Source organism: Malus domestica, chromosome 10, assembly GCF_042453785.1.
Source record: "Malus domestica chromosome 10, GDT2T_hap1".
Classification (NCBI taxonomy): domain Eukaryota; kingdom Viridiplantae; phylum Streptophyta; class Magnoliopsida; order Rosales; family Rosaceae; genus Malus; species Malus domestica.
The window spans coordinates 31,530,553-31,548,756 of record NC_091670.1 but is presented as its reverse complement, the minus strand read 5'-3'; the positions used below and the strand labels follow the sequence as shown (position 1 = coordinate 31,548,756).

General features: G+C 40.5%; 1 long non-coding RNA gene across 1 annotated transcript; it reads right to left on the bottom strand.

Annotated features, from left to right (window-relative positions):
- Positions 1-7,624: 7,624 nt before the first annotated feature.
- Positions 7,625-8,106, bottom strand: LOC139188988 (uncharacterized). Its single transcript, XR_011572444.1, has 3 exons — positions 7,965-8,106; positions 7,784-7,881; positions 7,625-7,700 (listed from the first exon to the last, which is right to left on the bottom strand). It is a non-coding gene; the product is annotated as an uncharacterized lncRNA (long non-coding RNA).
- Between the last annotated feature and the right edge of the window lie 10,098 nt (positions 8,107-18,204).

The window sequence follows — 18,204 nt, the reverse complement described above, 5'->3', positions numbered from 1 at the left end:
AATTGAAGTGTCACTATTGTCAAAATTTGGTGTCTTAAACTTTTGTAACACCAATGGTTTTAACCCTTATAACACCATTCATTGGTGTCAAACTATAAAAAAATTTACACCAAAGATACGTTATGTGTTTTTCAACTTTGGGAGCTGATTTTTTTTATTTTTCTTTTTCAGTTTTCTTCTCCTTTTTTCTGTCAAAGAAATTTTTTTTTTTTTTTACTAACGATATTATCTGCATTAAGGAGGAGGGGGTGGGTTGTGCCTCACAATGAGCTAGCAATAATATGGTTCAACTTCACATTTGGCGAGACTCGAACCTAAAATATCTCACTCATAAGCGAAAATGAATACTACTAGACCGTGGTACTAAATGACTTATTTTTCATTTAATAATGCTATTCTACAGTACTTCACCCCTCATATAAATACAAAGTTTGCCCAACCCTAATTTTCAACTAGCCTTTCTCTCTCCCCTCCCTGCACTGAACTCCTCGCCTTCTCCCTTAACCCTAGCTCCTTAACCTTTCAATTGTAAAGCTTTCTCAACCCAGAAATTAAAATCCATTTTATTTATCTTCAATTTTTTACCCCATTTCTACAAGAAAACATGGTATAATTGACGGAATTGTAAGGATATAGACAGTGGCTAGGATTGTGTCACTTGTCACACGATTGTAAGCCTTAGTTAGTTTGTTAGAAAGTGTGTTCTCTATATAAATGCATCATTGTAATAGCTTAATGATTAAAGAAAAAAACCAATATAACAATTATGTAGATTTTCTCTCTCTTTAAAACCTTTCTCTATCTAGTTCTTGAAATTTTGATCTTCTCTTTCAATCTCTCCCTCTCTACATTAACATGGTATCAATCGCCATTGTTGCTTACGCTGTTTTCTCCGATCCTTCGGCCACTTCCGCTCGACTTCTCGATCTCTAATTCTTTTTGTTTCTCGACGAAAGTATATTGTTGTGTTATTGGATGAATTTTGGTATTTTCTTCCTTTGTGATTTCTAGATTTCTTCATCTCCTTCTTTCTGCGATTATAAGATTGTGCACACCAGGTATTTGTGATATTTCCTCTATGACTTTTCCATCTCAATTATGCAAATATGGTTACTACATCTCAATTACAAATTCTCCAATCGCCTATTACTGGTCTTATATATACAATTTCTACAGCTGTGAATGTTAAGCTTGATGATTCTAATTACTTGAATTGGCAATTCCAAATGCAATTGTTGCTTGAGGGACATGGTATCATGGGATTTGTTGATGGCTCCACTCTTGTCCATCTCGCTTTATTACTTGTTATGCTACTTCCAATGCTTCTGGTGTTGATGCTGCACATTCTTCTACTCAAACTGAGAATGAAGATTACATTGTTTGGAAGATGCACAATCGTGCCCTTATGCAGTTGATTACTACAACTTTGTCATCTGTTGCAATTTCATGTGCTATTGGAAGCATAAGTGCTTATGATATTTGAACTCGGTTAAAGGAACAATTTTCTGTTGTTTCTAGGACTAGTATTTTTCAGCTCAAGTCAAATCTTCAAACTATTAAGAAAGGGGCTGATTTTGTGTCTCAATATCTACAAAAGATTAAGGAAGCTCGAGATTATCTCTCTGTTGCTGGAGTTACTTTTGCAGATGAGGATATTATTATATTAGCACTCAATGGTCTACCTCCTGAGTTCAATACTTTTCGTAGTGTTATACGGGGTCGTGAAAGTGTTATTTCTCTCCAAGAATTCAGGGTGCAACTTCTTACTAAAGAATTGATTGTTAACAGCAATGTGAATTCTCAGTTTATGTCTGCCATGGTGGCTAATAACGTTGGTGGTTCTAAATTCTCTACATCTCAACATCAATATGGTGGTGCTAATCCTGGTTTTTCAGTTCATAATTCTGGTCCCTCAGGTGGGTATCGCTCTTTCCACAATAACAAGAAGGGTAAAGGAAAATACAATCAGGGATATAGGTATCCTAATCCTAATTCTAGACAACATTTTCCAAATCATGGTTCACATTCAGCACCTGTATTCTCTAGTGTTCTTGGACCTTCTCCATCACAGTATCTTGAACACTCTTCTACACAGCAAGTTCCTTGTCAATTGTGTAATCAGCTTGGCCACACTGCTCTATTTTATCATTCAAAATAGTTGGAAAGCCAGGGATGCCAAATCTGTGGCAAGACAAATCATCCTACCTGGTATTGTTTTTTCAATGATAAAGGTCCCCAACTTGGGTGGTCTATATTATCCTCAAATGTCAAGCAATGCTTATGCTCCTTCAGCACCAACTTTTTCTCCTCAGTCCAATATCCAGGCTATGCATACAGTCTCTTCTCATTCATCTTTAGCTACCACACCTCATCATCAACCACAAATTTGGCTCACTGACTCAAAGGCCATAAACCATATGACTCCAGATCTCAGTAACTTGTCTTTGACATCTCCTTATCCTTCTAATGAGATAGTGTAAACTAGGGGTGGGTTCAAAAAACCGAAATCCGAAAAAAATAAAAAACCAAACTGAACCGAAGCTGAAAAAAATTGAACCGAAACTACCAAACCAAACCAAATCTGGCTGGTTCGGTTTCAGTTTTTGAGGTCCAGAAATCGAACCGAACCGAAAAAAAATATCATATATAAATACGAAAAACGTGTTGGCGTCAAGGTTTAAACCCCTTCCCTGCATGTTGGGGTTAATCGCTGCAAGCTAACTTGACTGTAGGCTTTGAGTTGTTATAATTGCACCAATAAGTTATTTATAGGTTTCTTAAATTTAATGCTTTATAAAATTTCTTAACTTTACAAACCCTAGCCGTCTCACTCCTATCCCATTTCCCATTTCCCATTTCCCATTTCAGATCTCAAACACTCACACTCTCTCTCCCCTCCGCTGCTTCCTCTCTGCCTTTGCTTCCTCAGTCTCTCTCTCCTTCCTCTCTTCATCCAAATCACTCTCTCTCCAGTCTTCAGTCTTCTCCTATCCTCATCTTCTTCTTCCAAACCATGATTTTCCCTTCTTCCAAACCATGATTTTCCCTCGCCCCTTTCAAATCGGAACCCCCTCCAAATTGGAAGGTTCTAATCCAGGTTTTCCAATCTCTCACAAGTAATTTTCAAAACGAAGCACAGCCCCTCTCGTTGTCCTCATTACCTCGATCCAATCAAATCATATAGGCTCGGCCTGATCGAAACGAAGCACATCCTCTCTCCCCCCTTGAAATCTGAAATCCCTAACCCCATGTTTTTCTTTTACTGTACCCCATCTCCCACTCATGAAATCGAGGATCCCCACTCCTCCCCTATCTCTCTTTCTCTCTCTCTCTCTCTCTCTCTCTTTGTAACTCTGTCTCATTCTCCCTCTGTCTATCCATATCGTATAAATGTTGAGAAATATTCATGCAAATCGGTCCTAAACATAGGGCCATTAGGCTCGTCTTTGAAAACTAATATTTTAAATGATTTTAAAAGTGATCAATTTGATAGAATTTAGAATGATTTAAGACTCCTACAAAATTTATATAGATTTTAAAGAATTTGAATGGATTTAGTTTGTAGATTTGGTGGATTGTGGTGGATTTTCATATAATTTTTTTATTGAAAATAAAAAAAGGAAAACTCTTTCCCCTTGCCCTATTGTACTCGATAGCCACTTTATCTCCTCCCTTTTCGAATCCCCTTCACACAACCACGGCTCCATCTCTTTCTCAATTGATAGATCAACATAACTTTGGTGAGCTTTTGAGCACTACACCACCAACAACCATCACGACTGACTACCCTTTTGCCACAAATGTAGGTTGTGGTACTTTAGCAGTGCTTGTAGTACCACAGACAGTAAAAAATCAGAATGGCGAGAGAGTAATATTAACCAAAATCCTAGATTGATCATGTCCTTCAATGATCCTAATTGAGGTCTAAGAGTCACAATAATACATGAAGCTAGTATCAAAAATTGTTACATGCACCCTTGCACACCTTGCAGTCAACCAAGCCTATCTCTAGCTTTATTTTTCCATTTGTTTGTACCATACTTGACCAATCCCGAAACTACCGAGCACCGGCCAACGCTATACTGTCAAGGACCCAGAAGAGTTCCCCTCCGACCAGGAGGCCAATCACTACTCGACACGTGTCAAGATTAGAAGCCAATCAGAGTGCAGCACGTGTCGACATCAAGAACCAATCATAACATGACACATGTCAATGTGACAAAGCTACAAGTTTTTCTATAAATAGGGGTCATTCCCCCACAATATTGGCTAATGCCATTTGTGTTAAATCATTCACAAGAACTCACTAAATTGAGAGCTTGATCCCTTGTACTTGTGTAAGCCCTTCACTACTAATAAGAACTCCTCTACTCCGTGGACGTAGCCAATCTGGGTGAACCACGTACATCATGTGTTTGCTTCTCTGTCTCTATTCATTTACGTACTTATCCTCACTAGTGACCGAAGCAACCAAGTGAAGGTCACAAAACCTGACACTTTCTGTTGTACCAAAGTCTTCGCTGATTTTGTGCATCAACATTTGGCGCCGTCTGTGGGAAACGACACTTATTCCTACTCTCTTCAGCTGTGTCAAGCTGGTTTCTATCATTCGTACACTTTCTTTTGATCAGGCATCCCTCTCCAGCATGGGAAGCGAAGGAAGCCACAGCACACAGAATGACACCCCCCTTGCACATAGTGCGAAACAACGAAAGAAGGAAGGAAAACGAGTTCTTCTTCAAGCTAAAGTCGATGAGTTGGAAGCTCAGAACAACAAGATAGCAATGAGGAATGAGGTCCTCCAGGAGCAATATGAGAAGCTCTTCGAGACACTTCACGAAGCTAGGCAAGCTCAGACACGCGAACTTGTTGCCCCCGTGGAAGTCAACCATCAACTGGGTGCCCTCCAACATGGAGGGTCACATGCATTCGACATAGATATCCCTGATAGGGAACAAATTACCCTTCGATTTGATAATCAACATGAGGCTTCTCTTAACCCAGTTGCTTCGACCCGAACCATGAGAAGCGGAGGGAGACACCTCTTTGCTGAAGGGGCAGAAGGATCGAAAGCCGTCTTTCGCGATTGTCGGGATTTCCTGAAGCAACGTCGAGAGAATTCCATCCATATAAGCTCAAAGATCAATGACCCAAGGATTTCTGAGAGACTCGGTCCCCTGCCACGGCCCGAGCCAGCCACCAACTTGGGGAAGGTGCAACAAGTCCTAGAGAGACATGAGGGTACAGGGGACTCAGAGGTGTTCCGACAGACATACCCTGGAAGCCAGTACAGCGAGTCCAGGGAAAAATCACATGCCCTTGATCAAACCTTCCTAATTCCAAGAGGAGATGGAGATTTACGAAAGAAAGCTCCAGTGGCACATAACTCCGCTCAGGACCCTCTTGTCCTACAACTTCTTGAGGAAGTAAACAAGTTGAAGGCTGAACGTCAGGCTGAAATACCTGACTGGAACCAACCTAGGCCGGGCCCTCTTACAAGGAGGATCCTCAACACCCCCCTTCAAGCAAAGACAAAGCAGAAGCTTGGCTTGCAACTTTATACTGGAAAAGAGGACCCGATTGAGCACCTTAACCTCTTTGAGTCCACCATGGCATACCGGATGCACATCGACGAATAGCGATGTCTTCTCTTCCCCTCCACCCTCTCTGGCGGAGCTCTAAATTGGTACTGTCATCTTACACCTGAGACGGTAGACTCATTTGAGGAATTGAGGAAACTATTTGTTTCCCAACACATTTTCCAAACCGATCGCTTGCACTCTGCAGATGACCTGTACACTATCCGCCAGAGGCCAGACGAGTCATTACGTATGTATGCTGGCCGCTTCAGCCATGAATACTCCCGGTGTGCCGAGGCAGACGACAAGACTGCCCTCAAAGCCTTCACGGCAGGCCTACGTGATTGTTTCTTTAAATACATGATCAATGCCAATACTTGGAAGACTTACTCTGAGGTGATGGCGCAGGCTTATAACCATGCCTCCGCCGAGGCAAAGACATATCAGGAGAAACCCCCTCACCCAACGCCATGGAGGAAGAACTAGCAATAGCTAAAGTTTGACGGTTGGGAAGATCATCCAATGTTTCTCTAGTACAGGACTCTAACAAAGACCCTGAAGACTCCGACATTGCAGACTCAGACTTAGAGCTAAAGCTAGAAGAGCCCTCATCACTAGAACTTCCAGACTCTGACATCTACAATAAGAAGAAACAAATTCTATCACTACATGCATGATCAAAACATAAGGAAGTTCCTATATTACCCACATGAAGATGGTGCAAAGCGATGCCGGAACCCTTCTCAATCAGAAAGCAATCCGTCTTCCACAGTCACTACAAAACAAGCAAATGAAGACCGTGTCAAGCGCCAAAAAAAAAAAAAAAAAAAAAAAAAAACAGCTTCATCCAAAAAGCTTCACCCGAAAAGCTTCACCTCCAAAACTTCACCCAAAAAGCTTCATCCAAAAAGTTTCACCCAAAAAGCTTCACCTAAAAAAGCTTCACCCAAAAAAAAAAACTTCACCCGAAAAGCTTCACTTAAAAAAGCTTCACCTACACAGCTTCACCTAAAAAAGCTTCACCTAGAAAGCTCCCTCTACATACTTTCACCTACAAAGCTTCACCATCAAAGCTTCACCTCGAAAGCTTCATCTACAAAGCTTCATCTACAAAGCTTCACCATCAAAGCTTCACCCAAAAAGCTTCACCTAAAAAAGCTTCACCCAAAAAACTTCACCCGAAAAGCTTCACTTAAAAAAGCTTCACCTACAAAGCTTCACCTAAAAAAGCTTCACCTAGAAAGCTTCACCTACATAGCTTCACCCAGAAAGCTTCACCATCAAAGCTTCACCTAGAAAGCTTCAACACCAAAGCTTCACCTACAAAGCTTCAACACAAAACCTTGCTCCAAATAAACAAATTTTGTTCACAAAACCCAAGATGCCCTTGAACTTGTACAAAAACACAGGTCAACACAAACATTTGTTTTGTTCTACACCCACAACATCCCTGTCATAACCAAACAAGCAATTATGTATATGTTTCCAAACATATTATAATAGATCCAACAACAAGCCAAAGTCCCAAGTTTCATAATGGACAAAAGTACAAGCAATTCATCAATAATGAAGGTGCTACAAAACTTGGAATCTGCCCCAAAATAGAAATCCAACCCAAGAGACTTTTTCTCTCTCTCCCTCTTCCGCCTCCTTTCATCTATCAAATTTCTGCAACCTCTGCTCTTCTCCAATGGAGCTGAATTTTGGACACCCTATAGTTTTTGAGCATATGAACAACTTTCAAGAAGGAACCATTTCTGTTTGAGCGACGGAAATTAAAGTGTTGAAGCTCCAAACATGACAGTCGGATTCTTGCAGATTTCGAAGCTGCTATGATGTTTCGAAGATCTGGAAATATTTAACCATTAGTTCATTCTGAATTTTTGATATGTTATGAAAGAGACGATGAGGCACAACTTCAATGAAGAAAGCATGCTGATCTGAACAATAGAAAATGGAGTTTCGAAGCTCACAACAAATCTGACGGGTTGACAGAAAAATAATAACCAGTCATTCATCATACCTGAATTTCTGGAGTTGTGCTACTCCGAGGGATCTCAAATTTGGATATGTTGTAGTTCACAAGCTGAGGAACAACTTCAATGAAGAAAGCATGCTGATCTGAGCAAGAGAAAATAGAGTTTCAAAGCTCACAACAAATCTGACGGGTTGACAGACAAATGATAAACAGTCACTCATCATACCTGGATTTCTGGAGTTATACTGCTCCGAGGGACCTCAAATTTGGATATGTTGTAGTTCACAAGTTAAGGAACAACTTCGATGAAGAAAGTATGTTGATCTGAACAAGAGAAAATGGAGTTTCGAAGCTCACAACAAGTCTGACAGGTTGACAGAAAAATGATGAACAGTCACTCATCATACCTGAATTTCTGGATTTGTACTGCTCCGATGGATCTCAAATTTGGATATGTTGTAGCTGACAAGGTGAGGAACAACTTCGATGAAGAAAGTATGTTGAGATGAACAAGAAAAAATGGAGTTTAGAAGCTCACAACAAGTCTGACGGGTTAACAAAAAATTGATGAACAGTTACTCATCATACCTGAATTTCTGGAGTTGTGCTACTCCGATGGATCTCAAATTTGGAGATGTTGTAGTTCACAAGATAAGGAACAACTTTCATGAAGACGACTTTGCGATCTGAGTTATAGAGAATGGTGTTATCTTGCATCCACTCAGGCTGATTAGTGGAAACGAAAAGCAATTCCACCAAAGAAAAGATGAAAAAGAGAGAAAAGCTACTAATTGCACTTGATCTTGTCTAGTCAATAGCATGCAGCATCAAACACACAAAAGTTGGAAATATTTTTAGATAAGGCATATGCGAATGTGTGACATCGAAACAAGGATTCGTTACTTTGACAAATTAGTAACAAGCGAGACACCTCATTCGGCAACTCTCTTCGCCTGAAGACTTGGGGGACTCCCACCATATGCTACTGCACCTTAATACTCGGCAGTCTCACAACCACTCAGTGACTTGGATTTTTCAAGTCTCCAACCGAGAAGTTTTCCTCACTCGGGAAATTAAGGGAACACTACCTCAAACTACATGCTTCACTCACAAAGCTTCAACAATACAGGTTTCAACAAAAGCAAAAATTCAAAGAACTTTATGAAGAAGGCTTTGGTGTATTTAACACAATATATTGAAATGAAGCAAAGCTTATTTATTAATATTTTCGATAAGCCACAAATATGTACATATACATGAGTCAAAATAAACAAACAAAAGGGAGCCTTCACAAAGGTTGCTTAGGGGAAGTCTCAGCAGTCGGTAGAGCCCCAGAAAGAGAAAGCACCGGAGGGTGGTTATCCGGAGCCTCAGTACTTGACAAAACCCCAGAAGGAGGAGGCATTGGAGGTTCATCATTTGAAGCTTCATTACCAGGTACAGCCCCAGAGGACGAAGGCAATAAATGCCTTTGGAACAAACCCACAAACCGCTGATGATCAAGTAAAACCTTACCATCAGATTCCTTCATCTGGTCAAGCTTCCTCTTCATGTTTGTAGCATAGTCATGGGCGAGCCGGTGCAACTGCTTATTCTCATGCTTGAGCCCTCTAATCTCCTGTTTGAGACTCATCACTTCAGCAGCCAATGATTCAACTTGGCGGGTTCTAGCAAATAGGCGTTGGGCCATATTAGACACAGAACCTGCACACTGAACACTAAGAGCCAGAGAGTCCTTAACAGCCAACTCATCAGACCGTTTGGAAAGTAGTCTGTTATCTTTGGGAGTGAGAAGGTTCCTGGCCACCACTGCAGCGGTCATATCATTCTTCATCACAGAATCCCTAACGGTAAGAGGACCAGTAGGGGATATGAAGGATGGGCGCCATATGTTGTCTGGAGAAGGCGTGGCTGTCTCTTCTCCAAGGTTTAGGTCAAAACGACGGTCGGAGGGTCCAGACATTTTCAAATGTGTTGAAGAAGGAAGAGGTCAGACAAATCAAGATCTTAGAAGTGCAAGAAATGAGCTTCTACTGGTAGAGATTCAGGTGTGCTGTGGAACTTAATGCCAGCCTCTATAAAAATCTGCACTCGACGGAGCTTCAGAAATCGAAGAGGCGTTTGCTTTCTCAAAAGCTGGGCTGCTCAGAGACCAAGAGGGCCGATCTCAGAAATCGAAGAGGCGTTTGCTTTCTCAAAAGCTGGGCTGCTTAGAAACCACGAGGGCCGATCTCAGAAATCGAAGAAGCACCTGCTTTTTCAGCCTCGTCAGCACCTGTCACATGCACAATCAGCTTTGCGAAAATTACGGGCAATCTGTCGAAGATTTCTGGTGAAGTAAAAAGCACGTGAATCTTACTGTTCAATCACCGCTCTCCATATGCACCATCAACTCCTCGGGTACCACATATAACTTTGTCAAAGATCTCTGACAAAGTTTAGGCACGAGAATTTCGAAGTTCCAGCTACCCTACTATTACCCATAAGGGTAAAGGAACAGCACCACTGCTTGACAACTGGAAAGTCCCTATGTGTGTCGACCTCCGTGTTTTGCGGCAAGACAGGTTGGCAAGAACGTCCAACCTTTACTCACATTCGAGAAAAGACTCCCAACATAATTACTTTCTCAAAAACCGGAGTAGCACCGCTTTCCGAATCTCGAGAGTCAGATCCTCGACGGGATTGCTTGTTCGAAAACCGAAGAGGCACAACTCTCAGAACTTCGAGAGCCAGATTTCCTTAGATAAAGCTTGTCTGTAATCTTCACACGTAACATCAGCTTTCCAGATACCACATACCACTTTTTCAAAGTGCTCTGACAAAATTAAAACACGTGAAGCTGGCAGCTCCCACTACATTGCTATGACCAAGAAGGGTAAAGGAATATCATTACTACTTGTTATTGGGAAATCCCTATATACATTGACCTCCCTCCTCAACGGACAGGCAAACCTGCAAAAATGCTTAACCCTTTCTCGCATTCGAAAAGGCACCCTCAACATAACCTCTCGAAATACTCAGCTTTATTTCCCCCCGATAATACCTCAGCAAATAAGCCACACCAAGAACAAGAGTATCTCATATCATCAGGGTCGAAAGCAAGAGTATCCCATATCATGCTTTCTCCCTATCTTTGTCTTTGTCCTTGTCCACACCTGCAGGACAAGGAGAAAGAGAGCAGTCAGTCGGAACCTGAAATCAAACCTCCAATTTGGAACTGACTGCCTGGAGCCTTTGCCTGGTTGCTTACTTAGCATTGCTCTCGAGTACTCATCCTCAACTGCTGTCAAGGTCACGAATTCCACCGGCAAATACCTCATGACAGTTGATCAGATATTGGCTCTTTACACTGAAGCTGCCAAGCGTGGATGAGTCACTATGAAGGAATGTTCTGAAGGACCATTTAAATGCAAAGGTTGCACACCACTTCTGCCATGCAAAAGATTGAAGCAGAAGGTTCAACGGTGAGCTGAAATAGATCACTACAGCACGACACCTTTCCATACCACATTCATTATTCCGTCAACAGCAAAAGTATCCCATATCATCAAGGTCGAACGTACTCTAGATTTGATGGACTTGTTTTGACCCTCAAATTTTTGAGTCGGCCTTATACTCTGAAGGGCACCAGAAAACCCTCCAGCACAGTTCAAGAATAAGCCTGTGGAAAGTTACTTCTTCAAAAGCAAAAGTATCTCATATCATCTCTTATCCATTTGCTTCTCCTTATCCTGGCAGTTGAATGAGAGACAAGGAGAAGGAGAACAATCAACCGGAAGCCGAAGTCAAACCTCTGATCCTGGGTTGCTTACTTGGAAGTTTGACTGCTTACCTTGTCTGTCACCTCTTTCGGCAGATCTCCTAGCTCGGCGACTTGGGGGACTCCTACTATAGGGTTTGTATCACACTTGACTAAGCCCGAAACTACAACTAAGCTTCAAGTGAAATTGATACATTACCTTGTGCGTCAACATCAGCTAAATACACCATTCCCGGATGGAGGAAAGGTACTTCCAGAGAAGGGCAGATGAAGATCAGACCACACTTCGGTACTTAGAAGTTTCGTGATTACTCAAGGGATTGGATCTTGCAAGTCCCCAACCGAGGAGTTTCCCTCACTCGGGAACTTAGGGGAGCACTGTTTGTACCATACTTGACCAATCCCGAAACTACCGAGCACCGGCCAACGCTATACTGTCAAGGACCCAGAAGAGTTCCCCTCCGACCAGGAGGCCAATCACTACTCGACACGTGTCAAGATTAGAAGCCAATCAGAGTGCAGCACGTGTCGACATCAAGAACCAATCATAACATGACACATGTCAATGTGACAAAGCTACAAGTTTTTCTATAAATAGGGGTCATTCCCCCACAATATTGGCTAATGCCATTTGTGTTAAATCATTCACAAGAACTCACTAAATTGAGAGCTTGATCCCTTGTACTTGTGTAAGCCCTTCACTACTAATAAGAACTCCTCTACTCCGTGGACGTAGCCAATCTGGGTGAACCACGTACATCATGTGTTTGCTTCTCTGTCTCTATTCATTTACGTACTTATCCTCACTAGTGACCAAAGCAACCAAGCGAAGGTCACAAAACCTGACACTTTCTGTTGTACCAAAGTCTTCGCTGATTTTGTGCATCAACACCATTGTTGCATACTACACATTTTGTACCACGTACCGATCGCAAGTCTCAGTGATTGAAGTGGAAAAATGTTCAAAGAAATAAAAGAATTACTAAATGTCGAAATAAAGAAGCATAACAAATGATGTATATATTCGTATTTTATATGCACTACTAATATTTTTTGTTTGTAGCACTGTGATCCTAATCCTATGTATGATATATCCTTGAATGCTTCAAACTAAAAGTGAGAGAAAGAGAATTATGCAAAAGAAATGGTGGAGATCCACTACAGGCTGTTGACAAAGAGAGCTGCAGTGTGACACACCGTACCCGATCCCCTCCTCTTACCTTTCATCACCATGAATTCCATCTTTCCGCCAATCGAAACTCTGCTAAAAAAACCAGAAACGAATGCGTTGCATGTAGAGCTCGATTGATATATGAAGCTTTGAGAGTGAAATTACAAAATTGCCTGAGAGGGTTGCGGTGTTGAACATTGGATTAAGTTCTAACCGTTGAACATCAATGTGATTCTCCTCTGACTCGAGAATTAGAGAACTCGTCCAAAACCTAGTTCAAAGTGTGTATAATACTGTGAAATGCTTACAAAAAGATATTCCACCAAAGTATATGATGGTTACCTGTGTGTGGCTGGGGTTGGTAGAGATTTGAGAATTGCCCAGATGGAAAAGGATTTGAAATCCTAGGGGGTGAGGTTGGATTCTTTTTAAAATCCTCCAAAATCTTAATTTTTTTTAATACACTTAGATTTGGATAGATTTTAAAATCCTTTAAAATCTTTTAATTGACTACACATATATTTGAATGGATTCTAAAATCATTTAAAATCTTTTAATTGACTACACTAGAATTTTAAAGTCTTTTAAAATCCTCTCAAATCCAAGTTTGACTACACCCCCTAAGCAAACCAATCGTTAATTTTCAGAAAAACAAATAAAATGCATTAATTGATAAAAAAAAATAGTAACACAATCCATTTATTTTTAGTGTAATGCTAGGGGATCAAATTTTTAGACTAAATTTCGAAGAAAATTTTCATTGTGGCAATAACACAACTTAAAACACCAAGTATCATAATACATTTGGTTGAAAAAAAGCACAAAAGGTGAAAACGACAAAAGGTGGAAAAATGATAAGGAGAGAGGAAATGTTTGTGGCACCATGTGGAAAAAGAAACGGAAAAAAAATTAATAAAAAAAGAAAAGATTTTTGAAACTGTTAAAATGTGGAAAAAGAAAAGAATTTTTTTTAAAAAATAAATAAAAAAGTGTGTCTCCTGCCCTTTTTCATCAATGACGGAAGGAAGAAAAAAATGTACAAAATGTGGAAGAAAACGACAACAAGTGAAAAAGAAAAGAAAAAAAATAATAAAAAAAGATTTTTTTTTTTTGAAATACTGAAATGTGGAAAAAGAAAAGAAAAAATTTAATAAAAAAAAGAAAAGAAAAAGTGTGTTTCCTGTTGTAGGCATAATTTACCGAACAATTATAGAGGCCATAGAGAGAGAGTGCGGCATAAAGAGAGAATAAGAGAGATGTGTAATTGTGGGTGTGTGTTATTCTACCCCATTGTGTCTTTATTTATAGTAGTATGATAGGTAAAAACCTTTCCCTTTATGATTACAACATTTAATATGTAATCTACTCCTAATAGGAATATAAGATACATTCTCATATCTACTAGGATTTACACAATCACATTCCTAATCTAATAGGACTGCAACACTCTCCCTTGAGTGTGTAAATACTCAAGTAAATGACGCATCAGGTCTTCATTGATGAAGTAAGTACAGTTGATGAAGTCATCGGCACAATGAGCGAATGCGAGTCTCAGATCAACGGAAGAATGCATAAAAAGTAAAACTCACAAAATCTCGCTATGGTAAAACCCAAGGTGGGGAAAAACCCATAGTCTAAGGAGAAATGTGAGAAGTTGCATTAAGTCAAAACTATACGTCTTTTGGACGCAAGTAGAAGAGCTCACAAGGGTATGATCAGCCCAGGATAAGTGCCTCGTTAAAACCTAGTCAGGTAGCAAAAACCCAGTAGGAAAAATGCTCCTAATCGTAAGGAAAAAGAGTATATTAAGATCAAGTGAGTATACTTCTGAATACTCCCCTTGAGTTTGACATAACTTCCAAATGAGAACTACAAGCATTGCATATAAATAGTTAGGCATACCAATTCCTTGGATAAGCTTCTGGAAGGTTGACTCAGTGACGTCATGTAGAGGTCGGCAAGGTTGTCTGGGATCGGCTTGCATGACTTCAATCTCCTAATGCTTTGCTAATGTAGATGTGGACGCAATATGTCTTGGTGTTGACTTCGTTGATGTATCATAGCTTGGTCGGGTTGATACATGCGGCATAATCTTCATGAATCGTTGTTGGGACTCAACGATGGATGAAAACACAACAAGTACTTCGAATATGCTCAACAAGAACTCCTAACCATGTCTCAATTGTGGGATAGTGAAGTAAGGTGAGTCTTGGAATGATTCAAAGATTTCACAACTAATGTAATATCATGGACCTCCATGATATTGCGATATCCATAATGGTAAAGACATAACTATTTGGGGATTTTTCCTTGTGCGGGTTTGATAAGTAACCTGCGTCAGCATAACAAACAAGGCAAACATCATTTTGAGGATCAGGGGGGTTAGATCTGCTCAAGATGCATTGGGATTTTCCCATGTAGTACCTTCAGGGTACGTCTTTAATACTAATTCAGTGGATGCGTGTAAGTGCGGTGCTGCATCTTCATCAAGATCAACAACGAATGACCTATCTAAATACAATGAGCTAAGTACAACGAAGTGCAAAGTTGAACTTAGATATGAAATTTCGGATTCCATAACCTCTTCAAGGGTCACATTTGCATATAACGTATGGACGATCAAAGGTATACTCAAGGGTGACACATTCGGGGTGTAGTTCAACTGGTAGACAAAAATACCGTCAGAACAATGTTTTAACTTCAGGTCAAGGCATAAACGAGTTTTCCCAAGATCATTTATCTCAAATTCCATCTTCAGGTGCGAGCCAGTTTTCTCAAGCTCTTCCAGAGTCTTAGTGAGATTCGTGTTAACGACATAAACTGTAACTCTAGCAATTTGGAATTAGACTTCATAGTTTAACACGTAAAGGCATAATTCATCCCTCACTAGTTAATCCGTTAGATTTTTCAATCCATAAGTGAACGCCTCAAAACAAGTTAATAAGGTGTTCCATGGTTTTGGAACTATTTGAACCAGTCCATGTAATTCTTCCAGAACTTACATGTAAATCTCCGTATCTATATCCCCACAGAGAAACATTAACCATATTTCATAATGCTGCTATCAATCACAGGACGTTTGAGAGAAACCTTGCGTCGTAAGGCGTGCATCATATTGCACTATTTCATTCATCCCATAACGCTTCATTTCCCATTTGGAACACAACAAGGTTACCTTGGGCAGTTTATGAACGACAGGTCCAATACACACGTTGGTATGGAATTTGACTTGGATTGTAACTTTAGTTGTCCAATCATTTCTACGTTGTCACTTAATCAACGGAACATGGTTCGATATCGTCGCTTTTCATTTATGTCGGTAACTACCATATAAGTGAAAACATCATCGATGATAATCTCATTTCAATTCCATTTAGCTCATCCAAACTAGTATACTAGACCAAGAACTTTAAGTCTCGGAACAAATCCGGATTAATCTCATGAGATGGAAATGATTTAAGACAGCGATCGAGTTTAGATTTTGTTGTGCTGTATCTTCATCTTCTAGGGAAGTGAATCCTACGAATAGAATGATATGTCACGTTCTAGGCCAAGACAGATTGATTTGCTATCCGTCCTTATACCGGACAGTCCAATAGGGGTGCCCAAACCGTCCAACAAGGGCGGCACACCCTCAAGGGATGTTGACTCGACGTCCGTTAAGTACGTCTATCCTTGCAGGCATGTTTGCAGCTGGTATATGACCTCGTCACTTTAGCTAGATTAGAGGAATGCGTCTAGAGCAACATTTTGAAACCTAGAATTCATCGCACTTACTTATCATACATGTGCGGTACGGGGATCGAGATGAGACATAGTGGGTAATGTCCACGCAAATTCGCGCCGTTCTCCAGGAACGTTGACTTTCTTATCTCCCCCTAACGGTGGGAAGACTGTCTCATTAAGGTGACAACCCGCAAATGAGCAGTAAATAGATCGCGTGCAAGGGCTCAAAGATAGCTAGTGTGAAAAAGAATCATGATCGACAAAAGATACACATCTTTCTTTGAGGATCCATGGTGGTACGTTGCGGCGGCGCAACTTGGCACATGGAATGCTCACCTAAATGCATAAATACGAAAATCGTCAGGTTCGTACCCAGTGACCAACTATAACGTCGTATAGGTTAGGTGGCAATAGGCCTCAAGGCGGACCAACATAACTGCGTACAAGGATTGCATAACCCTAGGCAGAAATCGAAAACTTGGTATGTTTACCAAAATTCGGGCGATCATTTAAATTGCGCTTTATGATCACTACGTGAGACTCTTTGGGGTGAACATGGGAATTCGATGTTCAATTATAAACCCAAAATACATGCAATACTTTATCGAAAATCGTCGATATAAACTCTCCGACATTATCCAGTCTCCCAGACCTTAAGAGATAAGTAGGGTGGTGAACCCTTAATCGGCTAAGAGGTTTAGCAACAATGTGTGTGGACAAACATGTGACCAGTTTGTCGATTCATCAACCATAACCATAAGTATTTATATGGTCCACATTTTGGTTAGATTAGTCCACGTATATTCCCTTGAATCCATTGTGAAAAGAGAGTCGTGTCGTATCTTTGCAAGGAATGATATAAAAATCAGTCCCAAATGAGCGGGCTTTGGCAAAGTGTGCTTGTAGATACAAGATCCTTACTTCGGGTAAGGACATGCATCGTAGCATCATTGTTCGACCTAAGTGTCCCAAAAGGTCGTGCCAAAGCAAGTAAATTGCTCAATCACCAGGCTTCAGGCCGGCCACATGTGGTGTATTCCCGGTTGGGAGACAACCCATTGGCCCCAAATCAAAGCTTCAGGCTTATTTTTAGAGGTGGTGCAAAGATATTCACTCTATTTTCTTCAGTGGTTTCATTTATGATCATTGTCATCTCGAATATCCTTAAAAACTCAACTTTAGGGAGAATTTAAAGTCCCTTAAATGGTGATTCAATACCATTCATACAACGAGGAGCGTGTCAATGCTCTTAATCAGGTTGGATAAACCTGAATTCATTGTTAGAGATGTGATTTAGGTGTCAAGTTAGTGTGCGTAGTACGCATTCGTCCAGACAACTAACTTTCCCACATTCCTACCTAATCACTTGTTTAATTGAATTGGTCACATGTATTAAGAAACATGATTTAATTAACTCATATTCGAGGACAATATCAATAAGATTATCCATAAGTAAAACATACACCAAACTTGAATCCAAGAACATGGAAAAATGTTCACAAAGTAAATGGTTTACTAAGGGGATTCGACCAACAAGGCCATCCATGTCAAAATTCTGCTCTTCCAATGATGTTTGGTGAAGCAAAATTAGTCTCACGTATTGACTACTAGAATGGTACTCCTTAACAACATGGTAGGGGTACGAATAGGTGCATAACCAATGGTCTATTCCATCGAGACGGAAATATATTTTGCAAGGTTAAGGTTCGGGAATATTTTCCCTTATTCTTGAAGTTTTAGGTCTTAGGTACCAAGGATCATGCTTCGGGCATGATGCCACACCTTGGCATGCCCTGATTCTACTAGATGTTGTGAAAACAAACTCAAAATTGGATTGTGAGAGAATATGCCATTTGATGTATCCTTGCTGAAGCAGTGCATCACCATTCGGTAGGCTTTGACCGAACTGGGTTGAGCTATTCGGTAGACTCCAGTCGACTAAGTCCATACCGTTCTATCACATTTGTGGTAGTAATCAGGTTCGAGAATT